Source organism: Cotesia typhae, unplaced genomic scaffold (assembly GCF_013202065.1).
Source record: "Cotesia typhae breed Kobodo isofemale line unplaced genomic scaffold, CoteBio_Ctyphae contig_26, whole genome shotgun sequence".
Lineage (NCBI taxonomy): Eukaryota > Metazoa > Arthropoda > Insecta > Hymenoptera > Braconidae > Cotesia > Cotesia typhae.
Genome location: NW_027423732.1, coordinates 4,214,435 through 4,230,754, shown reverse-complemented (window position 1 = coordinate 4,230,754; position 16,320 = coordinate 4,214,435). Strand labels below are relative to the sequence as shown.

At 37.6% G+C, this 16,320-nt stretch overlaps 1 protein-coding gene across 1 annotated transcript in view; it reads left to right on the top strand.

Moving 5' to 3' along the window:
• LOC141525302 (uncharacterized) overlaps positions 1 to 16,320 on the top strand; it is a 59,859-nt gene that overhangs the window by 21,574 nt on the left and 21,965 nt on the right. The gene's annotated exons all lie outside the window — the stretch shown is intronic.

Sequence of the window (16,320 nt, the reverse complement as noted above, 5' to 3'; positions counted from 1 at the left end):
CGTTACATTTTACCCTACAGCCAGGTTCCAGTTGAATGACGCCGGTACCATTAATGGTTGTGGTTTGCATAGGTTGGTTTTTGCATGACCACACTAGTTTTTCAGTTTTGCATGTGGAGTATGCCCATGTGTTCTTTGCGTTGATCTTGCTCCACGTCAATACACATTTGGGTATAATTCGTACGTTGCAGCTTCGAAGTATGATTTCTTTCGGATCCATCAGCATTTTCATCTCGCAGTCTAGTTGTGGATTTTCGGTCGTTGATTTAATTGGAGTGTCTGGTGGGCAAACTAGGTCCTGTTGGATAGGCTTGCAATTTTTTATAAATTCGACGCCATTGAGGAAGTAATTTTTGTGGTCCAGATCAGTAAATAAATATTTACTTGACGGTAAGATCGTGAGCGTTGATAGTTTGTCTCCCAGGAACTCCGGTTTCGGTAAAGGCTTTAGTTCGTAGCTAAGCCAAGGCATTTTACTGAGCAAGGGTACAGTGATGATTATTAAGAAGTGACCGTTTGCTCTGCCTGTTTCTATTCTGCATACCCGTACTAAAGCAGGGATGTCCATACGGTCGAGAGGCTGAGGCGGGTTAAGATGCGGATGTTTTGCCATCATGTCGAGTGTGGCTTGATGAAGCTGTTTAGCGGAGATGCTCATGTATGATGCTCTGCCTAATTGCGCTTCTTCAATTGCTCTTTCGGCGTCATTTAGGGCTCTTAGCTGATGAGTGAGTACTTGAACTGCTTCGTTTCCTATTAGGCAGAACATGTGAATACGCCTGATGTTCCTGAGCTCCATGGTCATAGAGTGCTGCATCTTATCGGCTTCCTGGCTCAGTGTCTCGATTCTCTTGGATATGTTATTCTCGTGTCGAAGGATTTGATTGATCTCACTGCGAATGATATGTGTGTTGTTTTGCGTCAGTTGTACCAATTCTCGATTTTCCTGGTAGAGCTTGTTTAATTCTTCGTTGATATGCTCATTATCAAACTAAGGTCCCCTTCGGGTTCGGATGCGAGACTCCTCGGTTTTTTCTTGTGTTTCTTCGAGTAATTGGCTTAATCGGTGGATTGCATCTTGTACTTCGCCATAGGTTTCTCTGAATACTTGTATCCTGAGGTATAGGTAGCAATCTTGTTTCATAAAATATCTTTCGCAGTGATTTATTGTGGTTTCGTACTGGTGATTGTTGTACGGTTCTATTTCGATTAGCATCCGGATGTTGATGGAGCTAACGATCTTCCATTCTTCTTCGACCAGGTGGATCCTTTTGAATGGGTCGAGTAGTAGTCCAGGGTTTGAAGGTAGGGTTTTTATGGTGACTTTACCCTTGGGTTGTTGATTTCCCTCTCCTGGATTGTCTTCCCCCATGCATCCACTCCCAAGAATGAGAAGGATCAAGAGCGTCTTCATATCGGTAAAGCCTTTAACAGAGTTCTTTAGATTTGATTTTAGATTTGTTCGATACTAGAAAGCTTGGCTTTGTTCGGATTTAAGGTTTTCCTCTTTCCGTTGTCTTTTTCTATAATAAGGTTTCCGAAGTCATTAATTTCGACGATTTTGTAAGGACCGGTATAGTAATGGTCTAATTTATTTATACGGGGCTCTTTTAGGGCCCATACCGTGTCTCCTACGTGAAAATTTACCGGATGGATATGTTTATCAAATCTTTCTTTAGAATCATGTTTGGCTTTTATCAAGTTTTCCGCGGCTATTCGTTGGATTTCCGATAACCGGCTAATTAGGTCAGCTACGTAGTCACTATAGGTTTCGATTTTATCAAAGCTTGGGTACTGCGTCGGTGTTTTCGCTTTTCGCCCGAATAAAAGTTCGTATGGTGTGAATTTAGTCGCGGTATGCACGGTGGTATTATAATTTAGCATCGCGAGAGGTACGAATCTGTCCCAGTCTTGGAATTTATCTACGTAGGCTCTCAGGTAGTCATCTAAAGGTTGATGGGAGCGCTCAAGGGTTGCATTTCCCTGGGGATAATAGGAGGAGGTGGTCAATCTTTGGATTTTTAAGGTTTTGACTAGTTGTTGAATAAGCTTACTGGTGAATGAGGTGCCCTTATCTGAAAGTATTATCCGAGGGCACCCATAGAATGGAATGTAATGATTTAAGAGGGCGTCTGCCACTGTTGCTGCCCGAATGTCAGGAATTGGTACTGCTGCTGCTGCCTTGGAAAAATTGTCCTGGATAGTGAGGATATGCACGTTTCCATCAGGGGTCATTGATAATGGCCCTACAGTATCAATGCTTATCTTTTCGAACGGTTCTAGAGGAGTATCTGTGATGTTCATGGGTTGCCTGGTTTTTATTCGTGTTAGTTTGTTCCTCTGGCAGACTTCGCATCGCTGGATAAATTGATAAATCTGTTGTTTCATTCCAGGCCAATAGAATCTTTCTCTGATTCGCCAGTAAGTTTTTACAACACCTTTATGCCCACCCACAAGGCTGCTGTGATTTTCTTCGATGATGTCGGTCCTTTTAGGTTCTTCAGGGACCTCGACGTTTCCTTCGCACAATGTTATGACTGCAGGACAGTCTCTCAGTTCTTGGCTTAAATATTTTCTGATATCCAAATCATCGAATTCGTCCCCCTGCTTTGCGCAGTGAAAGGAATGAATTTGATAATCGTACATCGTTGCGCGGAGGTTACGTAGCCCTTCAATTAGATCGATTGGTGTCGTTTTTTCGAAATGATGATCTTTTACGATGACTGTAAAAATTTTACATCTTCCTATCCGAGTAATTAGAACCTTCCCTTTTTTAGGATGGGCAGCTATTAGGTCGGGGCCGTTAATAAACTCAAGGACTCGGAGCAGCCGAGATACGGGTTTGACTATTTCACAATCGGCAGCCAAGAAGTGTACCAGATGATCTCGCACATAGGTAAGGCCGTCGCGACTGACTTCGAACTTTACGTTAATTTCTTGACTCGCTGGAGGTTTTTCTGAACTTGATGAGGAGAGAATATCTGTTCGGTAGTACTTTTCTCGCATCATGTCCTCTATTTGCTCATAGGTAGGGGGATCCCGTATTGAAATTGGAGGAAAGGTTCGTTAAATTCTTCTCGAGCTTTGTTCGCCGTTATTTATTGGCGGAGAAGGATTTTTGGTTACCTCGGATCTTTTGCTTGAGCCTTCTGATGATTTTGATTCCTTATCGAGTATTATAGATTCCGATGCCCTTTGAGATTCAGAATTTTTATAGCCTTCTTTTAGGCTTCGCGGAGAAATTGATCGTTGTTCAGCCGTATGTGGAGCTGTTTCTCTTCGCGTCGAGCTTCCGACTGGGAAATTTTCGAAGTCGAGTGTCTGGCTAGTTGAGGGCCGGGGTTTGTCTAGAGTATCGATGATGTCTCGTGCTTCGTGGTCATACCGTATTCCCATGGCTGATAGATTATCTGGAACTAAAATTCGAGCATATAAGGGAGTGAGAGATCCTCTCATGCTCCTGAAGTAGTCAGTAATTTTGGAGCCTTGTTTTTCATTCGGAGAAGTTGAAGTGGCACTAGCTTCAGCGTTCGTAGGAGGCTGGTTTAAATCCGGGGATCCTGGATCGACTATTGTAGGTACTTCATCTTCTTCAGGGCTGATCTCGCTGCTGGTTACGTGCTCCGAGATATCTTTATTATCTCTCAAAAATTCTTCGATGGTGTCATCGGATTCAGTTTGAAGTGAAGGAAGTTCACTCAGGGATTCGCGGATTTGTTTTGCGATGCTTGAACTTGTTACCTTTAGGCCCGCTCGTTCGCGAGGGGTATACTGACTAATCAGTTCCTCACGCTCAAGATTTTCGAGAGCTTTTGTTCGATAGCTGGATTGGGAAATAGGTCGTTTTTTTAACATTTCGTCGAACATTTTAACGAGTTCGTGAGTTTTCCTACGGAGCTTTGGAGCGGCAAGTGTTTCTTGATCTTTTTCTGATTTGTCGTCCCCCTCTTGTCCCTTGTCTAGCGCCGATTCTTCGACGATCGGATGGATTTTAAAGACCTCGTCGTCCCCCTCTTGGGTTTTATCAACATCATCTTCGACGTGGCTGGACTCCAATTCCTTATAGTTCTGTTTCGGGGGTACTCGCGTCGTTCCCTGTGCACGCACTCGTAATCTAGAAGCTATGGTATCCCGAATTTCAGGTGCGCTTTTAATTCTTGGTTTGTTTTTAGTTCCAGGTGGGCGTCCTGGTCTCCTCACAGCATTGATGGCTTGGTCATCGGTTATTTTAGATGTTAGTCTTTTGTTCTCATTAACCGAGACGGGAAGCGCGAGAGGATCGGCTTCCGTTTCATGTTCTGGAAATGAACGACCTTTGGGATTATAGGAGAGTCCCTCGGCATATTGTTCCATGATTTTGTGTCGAACAATAACGTTGAATTTGTATTCGTTAATTTTTGACCTCCATTTTGCCATCCTTTCGGTGACTGTTATGCTGTCCATTAACCAGGCTACGCACGGGCTGCTGGTAATAAGGATGAATCTTTTTCCGTAAAGGTATGCCCTAAATTGCTGTATGGCATAAACGACGGCTAGACTTTGTTTTTCCATTTCAGTATAACGAGTTTCGGTATCGTGGAAGACACGGGAGACGCAGGCGACGATCTTTTCCTCGGATTCTAGGCTTGACGCGGTAGATTCCTGTGAAGAAGGGGTCTTTTGGCTCAGAATTCCCGAAATCCCGGTATCTGAAGCGCTGGTCGCCAGGATGAATTGTTGATTAAAGTCTGGGTATTGTAAAAAGGAGTCCTCACAAAGGGCATTTTTAATATCGTCAAAAGCTTTTTGTGATTCTGTCGTCCAGACGAATGGTTTAGTCTTACGTGTTAGATCCGTAATGGGTTTCGCCCTTTCGGCAAAGTTCTGGATGAAACGGCGATAATAATTAGCTAAACCCATAAATTTGCGAGCTTCAGTATGATTACGAGGAATTGAGGCATTTTTAAGGGAGTCTATCTTTTTAGGATCCGGTTTTATTCCTTCTTTTGTTATTATATGCCCTAAATATTCTACTTCGGGGCAGAAAAATTTACATTTTTCTGGTTGGAGGGTTAATCCGGCTTCTCTTAAACGATTGAATAGTCTCTGTACCCTTGCTTCGTGTTCGGGGAGCGTTTTCGCGTAGCTGACGAGATCATCAATATAAACGAACAGTTCTACTCCTTTAAGTCCACTGAATGTTGAATCCATCATCCTTTGGAATTGAGCTGGAGCATTTTCGAAACCAAAAGGCATACAGCAGTATTCCTAATGCCCGTCTGGTGTGGAGAATGCATTTTTATGAGCGTCTCTTGGGTCCATCGGTATTTGGTGGAATCCGCTGGCCAGATCGAATACACTGAAGATTTTGGCTCCTGACAATTGGTCTAAGATGTCTATAATAAGCGGAAGTGGATATGCATCCCCCCTGCTGATTTTATTCAGTTGTCTATAATCAATGACCAGTCTCCATTTCTTTACATGAGGATCAGCGGATTTCTTCGGGACTATCCAAAGCGGTGAATTGTAGGGAGAATTGGATCGTCTTATTATCCCTTGTTTTTCGAGGTTCGCGATTTGCTTAGCTATTTCTTCTCGCTGTTCGGGAGGAGATCGGTATTGTTTAATTCTGATAGGCATATCTGAAGTCGTTTCGATTCTACAAGAAAAATTTTTGGAACATCCTAATTTATCTCCAGGAATATGAAAAATATCGTGATTATTACGAATTAGATTTTTAACTGTTTCTTTTTCCTGTTCTGATAGGTGATTCAGTTTTACTTTATCCATGATGTAGGCGATTCTGGATTTTGGATCTGTTATTTTTGAGGACTTGCAGGATTCGGGTCCGTTGGATTCGTCCCCCTCTGAGTCTGAATTGTCGAATTCGAATTCCTCGAGCGTCTGAGGTGGGATGTCTAATTCTTGGGCCTCGTTGGTGACGTTGGTTACCATGCACATAGCGAATTTGTCTTCGACTGTCACAAGTGCTTCGCATAAAAGTACTCCCTGAGGCAGAGGTATTCTTGGCAGGTATCCTTCGGTTATTTCCGGGTTTCCGATCGGGATCGAGATTGTCATCTTCATTCGAGGAGGTATGGTGTACCTCGAGGATTGCTGAATTTCGAGACTGAAATGAATTGTTTTCGACGGATGAGATATGAGACTCAGAGATTGCTGATGGTAAGATATTTCAGCTTTTTCTCGTTTTAGAAAATTGTTTCCTAAAATACCGATTCCAGGGAAAGGTAAATCCTCTTCACACACTTGAAATATGACTGTTAAACCTAAAACCTTGAGATCGACTGTGCCTTTGGTTTTTAAAGGCCAACCATTGAGTCCTCTCAATTGTATCGAATTTTCTGCGTTTATAGGTGTGGTAGGTTTAAGGGCTGATAAATTGATCAGTGAAGCGTCCCCCCCTGTATCGATTAAAAACCGTTGATAATCGCCAAGGAGTGAGTTGCAGGATAGGTAGACCTTTGGGCCTATTCCTAATGCCAGTACTCGTTTTTCTGGATATTCCCTAGGCATGATAATAGGTATAGGTTTTATAGGCCGTTTACGGAGCACAAGTGTGTTCCAGTAAAATGAGATGTTAGCTTGCTCCTTTTTAAAGAATTCGTTACCTAAGATGGCATTGTAACCTCCTAGGGGATTTGGTACGATGTGGAATGTTATTTCGGTTCCTAATGTTTGTAATGTGATTTTTCCTTTGATTGGCATGCTGCTTTGACCTATACCTCCTATGCTTCCATTATTTACTTTATGACAGAGCGCAGTGTCGAGAAGTGCCGGTATACAGATGAGGTTATAATCTGAGTCTGTGTCTAGAAGGGCCATCGTTCTTCCATTTTTAAGTTCTTGATTGACTATTTTGATAATGGTGCCCTTTCCCGTGGCCAGACAAGTAGCATGGGGTGTTGGATTTACAGATCTTTCGCTGGTATCGCCTGAGCTTGAATTCGAGGCGGAGTTGAATTTTGAGGAAGGGAGGAAAGATTTTGCGGAGGAAGGGTCGTATTCAACTGTAGGTTTGGATTCAAGATTTCCTGAGGAGTTGTTTGAGTAGCTGGAATCTGGTGAGAGGGGTAGGAGTGATTGGTATTTTGAAGGATCGGCCGTGGGTAGGTTCGGTATCCTTGGGAACGTGGTTGGTATTGGGAGTTGTAGGGTCTCATTGGATAAGGCATTGGACCACGAGGAGGCTGGAAGGGCGCACCCGGCATTGCCTCTGGTTGACGGGCGCCCCGTTCGTTTAAAGGAACCGACTGAAGTCCTCTAAACTCTCCTTTAGGACAAAATGGACAATTACAAACGATATTCGGGTCGGTTTTATGACGTAGCTTTTCCTCTTCAGGGTTTAGATCCTGTTAGAAATGCACCATTTTCGGCGTATGTCCGACTTGAGGAAGGAAGGCTGGATTCGATGTATATCCTGTAGGAATTCCGGACTGATAGGAATAATTTAGTCGAGGGTGACCCTGCGCACCGTGCTCGTGGGCATATGCTAGTGTCGATGTAATTAGTGGGCTCTCGTAAGCGTTATCCGGGTAGGTATCGTAGTAATAGTAGTCATCACAGGGAGCTAGATTTGCTTCTTGGTAAGCTAAAACCCTGCCCCGGTTGAGATAATTGCCTTGGTCATCGTATGTGGGTCCTCTTGACGGTTGTGATCGGTGCTGACCTGGGCCTGATTTTCCAAAATGATCTGATCCTGGTGGTAAGATTCTAGCCCGAGATGGTTCGTCGTAAGCTAGATGTCGGCGTTTGGGAAATCGATATGATTCAGATTCGACTGCCTTAAATATTTCATCAAGAGTTTTTGATTTTTGAATTTTACACAGACATTTCAGGAAGTCCGGGAGATGCTCGTATAAGGAGTGAGCGGCTGATAGTTCGAAAGTCCTTCGGACGACCTCTCGATCGGCCTCCGGAGCAGTGTCGCTGATGCCTTGTAGGATGTCTCTTAATCGATAATAAAAATCCTCGATGTTCTCGCCTTCCTCTGGGGACGCTGAGGCTAACTTCTTCTGCCAAAGGAGATATGAATCTCCTTTCTTTAATTTCGTAGCTAGTTTACGAAGGATGTCTTCGACGGTGGTGAGGTCCGTGTGTTCTATCATGCGGCGAGCTCTACCGTGAATTCTCTGAGTGAGACGATGTGCGAAATGCTGTTGATGATCTAATGGTATGACCGTTAGCCAGTTCCGAACTATTCCTTCGAAGACTTCGAAGTCTCTGATCGCGTTAGCTCCTTCTCCGTTAAAATATGGAAGGGCCTCGAACATCTCCTTAACCAAAGAGAGGTGATGCGGTTCGATCTTCTCATCCGCCAACGAGGTTTCTAACCGGAATGGTTGCGGTTCGGCCATGTTTACTTTGAAAATGTTATAGGGATCAATTATCCTGTTTTTTTTTTTTTTTTTTTTTGGAAGTTGAAGTGGTTAATGGATTTTCAAAGGATTCGTCTAATTTTGATACGCCCCCCCCCCCGCGGGTTCTGATGGGAATCTTTGGTCGCGTTATCGATTACCGACAGTTGATTTTTCCGGATTCGTTCGATAGCCGCGATGGGAATAAAGTGTCCGACTGAATCGACAGTATCTTCGATTATTTTTATATGGGGTCGGGTAGTGCTTAAACGGAATTGGTCTAGAGTACGTCTAGGAACTGGGTTTTCTTCCCAATAGTTCCATTCAATCAATGGGCGATGGTAAACTTTGCCAGATGTGTACTCTGCGTGAATTTTCCGTAACTGGTAATTTAATCCAGTGCGCTTACCTCTTTTTCCCATAAGAGTACTCTGGTCAGCAAATAAATAAAAACTTGGGGGAAAACTAATTAACCTCGTTAAAGTTATTGTTTACAGAATTCTATAATAACAAAAAAATTTCTACATACAAGAAAAACTTTTTTTTTTTTTTTTTGCACAATTCAATTTTGAAATGTCTCGACTATAAATCGTTAGAATTTTCCTCCAGATGTTATAAATCGGCTTAGGTGAGACCCGGTGCAGATAACGAGAATCGCCAACTGTACGGCGCGTTTTCGAATATCGGCTGTAGCAAATTATAAGACGCCCGCGTCTAAATAATTGCCACTTGGACAAAAGAAAGTGATCTATAAGATTAGAAAACGAAATCAGACTTTATAATACTCGAATATAATATTTTTTTTTTTTTTTTGCAAAAAGAAGCGAGATATTTTAAAATAAAAAAAAATTTGTATTTATTTAATTAAAATTGCTGATGGCAATTTATTGATATAATTGTAATAATGCTTGGACTTTTATTTTCAGGATATTAATAAACTTGCTGACGAGAGTCTCGAACTGAAACGAGCTCGCGGGTATCGTATCACGGAGTCGCCAACGCGATCAATTGTTATACGGAAACCCCGAGATCAGCGAACGTTAAAAATAAACTTATAAAATTTGATCCGAGGTATGTATAAATTATATTTGATGATTTCGAAATTGACAACTTGCTAATAAAAAAAAAATTTTGTTTTAGGAAATGCTAGAGATATTTCAAGAGGAATATGTTTTTATATTGGTTTTGAAAAATTTAGAAAAATCGCAAATAGAAAATAGCGCAAAAATATTTCCGAAAGTAAAAATTTTAAAATTTAGAGAAATTTAAAAATTATTTAAAAATTCCTCAGTTTTTCAAAGAGAACGATAGAAATTTCGTGTTCGAAATCCCAACGCTGCCACCAGTTTTCTTATGTTATGTCCGTAGGCGTTAAAAATGCGGTAGCGAAGTTACGGTGGAGGATCGGACTAACTTTTAAGAATACACATCGAGGGGTTTTTATTCTCGTTGTTAAATTATTTGTTGTGGGAGCTTTCGAGAGACGAAATACCACGCCTTTTGAAGAGACTGAGAATTTTTGTAGAGATTTGATTTTCTTAGATTTAATAGATTAATTTTCACTTACCTTTAGATGGCTTGTTTCTTACTGATCCGGGCCTCGAAGGGCAGCTGGAAGCGCTTTCAAGTCTGGATGTTGAATTTGAGGGCCAGGAATGGATGATTAAGGGCTGCTTTCTCAGTAAAGAACGACTCGAGATTCGTGTAGTTTGTTTTTATTAGAACAGCAGCAACCGGGATGTTACACTTTCACGATAATTTTAATTAGCACTTATGAACTAATTATTTAAATTTTACGCTTTAATTTTCGGTTAACGTCTTTCCAGTTTCCCGCAGGAAAAAGCGCGTAACTGACCGAATAATAATTAAACTTAATGGATTCGAACCGATGTAAATGCGGAGCAAATTAAACGGTTAATCCCTTATATTAACGAATTTATCTATTTTACGTCTGCCGGATGACCGAGACCCGCTTGAACTAAGTGCGGCGCAAATTAGAACAAAAGCCCTTACAGACGGCGGCCCGCTTTAACTAAGTGCAGTGGAAATTAATTAAAAGACCTGAATTTAGTTTTATCACGTTCGCCGTATTAGCGGGGACCCGCTTGATCTAAGTCCCGTGCAAATTAAACCAAAAGCCTCTACGAACGTGGGCCAGTTAACAAAGATACTTGAATTGAATTAGTTAAAAGACGTTGGGCGGTGGTTGCCGCCTTTTTTAAAAGTTCCCGCTGCTTAGCTTGCAGAAATCCCCATCGGTCAGTCGGCAGTCGCATTGATATTAATTTTAAGGTGGTTTTCGCGCATAGGTGGGTCTTCTAACTAAAGGGGGAATTTTAAATAAAAAGAAAAATTTTCGGGCGGACATAACATATGTGTTATTCACATCGTACTAAAATATTTATGAAAATTATATGTTAAAAGTATTTTGTATGTACAATGAGCAGCTCAGAGAGTGTATTTAGTGATAGTGGCGATATCGTTTCTAATGAAATTAGAGAGACTGCAAAAAATGTCACATTGGATTTATTGCCTGACAAATCTAAAAGATTATATGTAGCACGTTATAATTTGTTTAAGAAGTGGTGCAAAGTCAAGACAAATTCGTTTTGTGAGGATGTTTTATTGGCTTATTTTGCCCATCTTGAGAAAAGTTATGCACCATCTAGCTTATGGGCTACTTATTCGATATTAAAATGCACGATTAATACAAAAAATAAAATAGATATTGGCAAGTATAAACGGTTAACGATGTTTTTGAAGAAAAAGCCTACAGGATACAAATCTAAAAAATCTGAAATATTTTCTAAAGAAGATGTTAGTAAATTTTTAAATGAAGCGCCGAATGATGTTTACTTAGGCTATAAGGTACGTAAAATTGAGTATTTTTTGAGTCATCGATTCAGTGATTAATTTAAATTATTTATTGCAGACTGTCCTTATTTTTGGAATAGCCGGTGCGCTTAGACGAGTTTATTAATTTAACAGTAGACGATGTTACAAATTTGGATCAATCTGTGCTTTTAATTAAAATTAACGACACTAAAAATAATGTGCCTCGATCGTTCACTATAACAGGTGAATTTTATAAGGTGTGTATCAAGTACCTAGAATGCAGGCCAAAAATTAGTAAGACGAGCAGATTTTTCTTGAAATATTCCAATGGAAGATGCGTCAACCAACCAATTGGTGTTAATATGATTCCTAAAATTGCAAAAGATATAGCAGCTTATTTAAATTTTCCTAATTTTGAAGGATTTACTGGCCACGCCTTTCGTAGAACTTCCGCAACATTATTAGTTGATGCTGGTGGTGATTTAACTACGCTTCAAAGGCATGGTGGATGGAAATCCAGTGGGGTTGCTTTTGGTTATGTTGCTGACTCTTTGAATAATAAAAAAAAAAATTTGTGAACAAATTAGCAGTGGAATCAAACTAAATAATCAAGTTAAATACCCAATCTCTGCTTCCAAGATAACAATTAATCCAGCAATTGTAGTAGCACCAGATCAAACTCCATCTATGTTATCTACCGGTTTAAGTTCGTCTTCTCCAGTTCCAGAAAAACGGGTTTCAAAATAAAAAACAAAAAATAATATTTTTTCTCAAAATTCGAGTTCTGAAATCTCAACATTATATCAGAGCGAAGAAGATTTTTTAGTTAATGAAGAAAATCAAGAAAGTTTTTCAATTTCGTAATTAAAACCGCAATCCAAAAATTTAATTTACCCGGACCAAATTCGCAACAAGATTCAATACACAGAAGTTTTATACGATCGAGACGTTGGTTTATTCGTATACGATCCACTAAGTATCTATTCAAATGTATCTTATGTTTTTGGCAATTGCAATGTTACCGTAAATAGTAATGGCAATTGTGTTTTTAATAATTGTACCGTAGAAAATGCAACTCAAGCTAAAAACATACAAAAAAACTAAATTATTTTATGTTAGTATTTTCTTATGTATTTCTTGGTTAATTACTTTAAAATTTTATTTATAATTTATTATAAATTATTTTAATAATGTTCATAACATAATCTAATGTTTTGTTTATAATTTAAGATATTCTAATAGATATTACTAATTAAAACTTTCATGTTTTTGTATTAATTATTGATGTAATTTTATCGTGTTTCAATAAATATATAGTTTCCAAATATTAAAAAAATTTTCAAATTTCCACAAATAAAATTACAAAGTTAATATACTACTCTAAAATTATCAAAACAAAAAAAAGTACTGAACTGATTTATTTAATGCTTATTTCAGTCGGTATGAATGTTTATATATGTTTGACAGTTTAAATTAACCATAAATATGATGATATATTATTAGTATTATAATATTTTCTGGTGCTCCTTTGAATAATTACATGAAATTTCTCTTTTTTTGCTTATTTGTATGTTTAAAAGAATTATTTTGTAGTTTATTATCTTTGTATAGGATTCCGTGAAGTAAGTAAGTGCGTGGTTTAAGCAAAGGATAGATCTATCCTTTGCTTAAACCACGCACTTACTTACTTCACGGAATCCTATACAAAGATAATAAACTACAAAATAATTCTTTTAAACATACAAATAAGCAGAAAAAAGAGAAATTTCATGTAATTATTCAAAGGAGCACCAGAAAATATTATAATACTAATAATATATCATCATATTTATGGTTAATTTAAACTGTCAAACATATATAAACATTCATACCGACTGAAATAAGCATTAAATAAATCAGTTCAGTACTTTTTTTTGTTTTGATAATTTTAGAGTAGTATATTAACTTTGTAATTTTATTTGTGGAAATTTGAAAATTTTTTTAATATTTGGAAACTAATATTTATTGAAACACGATAAAATTACATCAATAATTAATACAAAAACATGAAAGTTTTAATTAGTAATATCTATTAGAATATCTTAAATTATAAACAAAACATTAGATTATGTTATGAACATTATTAAAATAATTTATAATAAATTATAAATAAAATTTTAAAGTAATTAACCAAGAAATACATAAGAAAATACTAACATAAAATAATTTAGTTTTTTTGTATGTTTTTAGCTTGAGTTGCATTTTCTACGGTACAATTATTAAAAACACAATTGCCATTACTATTTACGGTAACATTGCAATTGCCAAAAACATAAGATACATTTGAATAGATACTTAGTGGATCGTATACGAATAAACCAACGTCTCGATCGTATAAAACTTCTGTGTATTGAGTCTTGTTGCGAATTTGGTCCGGGTAAATTAAATTTTTGGATTGCGGTTTTAATTACGAAATTGAAAAACTTTCTTGATTTTCTTCATTAACTAAAAAATCTTCTTCGCTCTGATATAATGTTGAGATTTCAGAACTCGAATTTTGAGAAAAATATTATTTTTGTTTTTTATTTTGAAACCCGTTTTTCTGGAACTGAGAAGACGAACTTAAACCGGTAGATAACATAGATGGAGTTTGATCTGGTGCTACTACAATTGCTGGATTAATTGTTATCTTGGAAGCAGAGATTGGGTATTTAACTTGATTATTTAGTTTGATTCCACTGCTAATTTGTTCACAAATTTTTTTTTTTATTATTCAAAGAGTCAGCAACATAACCAAAAGCAACCCCACTGGATTTCCATCCACCATGCCTTTGAAGCGTAGTTAAATCACCACCAGCATCAACTAATAATGTTGCGGAAGTTCTACGAAAGGCGTGGCCAGTAAATCCTTCAAAATTAGGAAAATTTAAATAAGCTGCTATATCTTTTGCAATTTTAGGAATCATATTAACACCAATTGGTTGGTTGACGCATCTTCCATTGGAATATTTCAAGAAAAATCTGCTCGTCTTACTAATTTTTGGCCTGCATTCTATGTACTTGATACACACCTTATAAAATTCACCTGTTATAGTGAACGATCGAGGCACATTATTTTTAGTGTCGTTAATTTTAATTAAAAGCACAGATTGATCCAAATTTGTAACATCGTCTACTGTTAAATTAATAAACTCTGCTCGTCTAAGCGCACCGGCTATTCCAAAAATAAGGACAGTCTGCAATAAATAATTTAAATTAATCACTGAATCGATGACTCAAAAAATACTCAATTTTACGTACCTTATAGCCTAAGTAAACATCATTCGGCGCTTCATTTAAAAATTTACTAATATCTTCTTTAGAAAATATTTCAGATTTTTTAGATTTGTATCCTGTAGACTTTTTCTTCAAAAACATCGTTAACCGTTTATACTTGCCAATATCTATTTTATTTATTGTATTAATCGTGCATTTTAACATCGAATAAGTAGCCCATAAGCTAGATGGTGCATAACTTTTCTCAAGATGGGCAAAATAAGCCAATAAAACATCCTCACAAAACGAATTTGTCTTGACTTTGCACCATTTCTTAAACAAATTATAACGTGCTACATACAATCTTTTAGATTTGTCAGGCAATAAATCCAATGTGACATTTTTTGCAGTCTCTCTAATTTCATTAGAAACGATATCGCCACTATCACTAAATACACTCTCTGAGCTGCTCATTGTACATATAAAATACTTTTAACATATAATTTTCATAAATATTTTAGTTCGATGTGAATAACACATATAACCACCCCAAAAACAAAATAAAAACACATAATCGTGACTGTCCAAATAAACCACACGATCGACGGATTTTGTTTGACAATAGATAGGAAGGGTAGAGAGAGAGAGAGAGAGAGAGAGAGAGAGAGAGAGAGAGAGAGAGAGAGAGAGAGAGAGAGAGAGAGAGAGAGAGATTAATAATTTATTAATGCCAAGGCACAGGCCAAATGGCAATATTAAATACAAAAATATTATATAAGATATTGCAATATAAGTAACAGTAAGTACAATACTTAGTCTACTGAAAAATTTGATATATAAAATAATATAAATGATTCAACCAATAACTCTGTTACATTAGCTTCAGATAACCTTTTAACTACAAAGTTCTTCAAAGTCTTTCATAGTCCTTAATTAATCTTTTTTTTTTTCTTTATTTAGTTTAGTTGATTAGTTTAGTTTTTTATTTAGTTATCTAAAGTTAATAAATGATCAAAAACTCTGTTCTTAAACACTTCTAAGCTACTTGAATTTACTAACTCATCAGGTAGTTCTTCTCTCTCAGGTAGAGAGAAATTAACTTACTTTCATTGTCTAACAGAATCACATCTAGCCATGAATCACAGTCACTTTTATGGAAAGTAGCACCATAAGGTACACAATACAGTGATGACTCCACAATGAAATCCTTCAAGTGATTTGCAATATAACTATCCTCTATCAGGTTGCAATTCAAATCACCAGCTATAATGATATTATTAAAACTTGGAGAGAGTCTTGAAAATATTTCAAAGAATTCGTTGAGAAGTAATCCTTTAGGTCTTCGATAGATATAAGATAGTAAAAGATGCGATCCTGTATTCAAAGTTAGGTCAACAATAAGAAACTCCGGTTGATTTAAGTAGTCAGAAGTTGAGATGTGAAGCACTTTGGTTTTTAAGGATTTATGTACTAGGCATGCAACACCACCTCCCTGAATGTACCGACCAGAATCAGCATGTTTTAGGACTCGATCCCTTCGGATAATGAAATAATCATCAAGTGTAAAAAATGCTGTTATCAAGTGAAGGTTTGAGCCAGGTCTCAACAAGTACAATAATGTCAAGTTTTGTATCACTAACTAAAGTTAAAAACTGAGCTAAGTGACCAATAATACTATTTATGTTTAAACTGAGTATATTTAATGTTGAAGCTAAGTTATTAGGAGAATTATTTGTTGAATCGTCTAAGCGTTAGTCAAGTTTCATAAGATCAGATTCATAATTTATAACAAGTCTTTCAGAGTTCTCATCTTTCTTTGCAAAAAATTTGCCCATTTCTCGCCCAAACAAACTTGAATTTAGCAGTTTTAGCCTTCTCCTTAGTTTTGAGTAAAAGT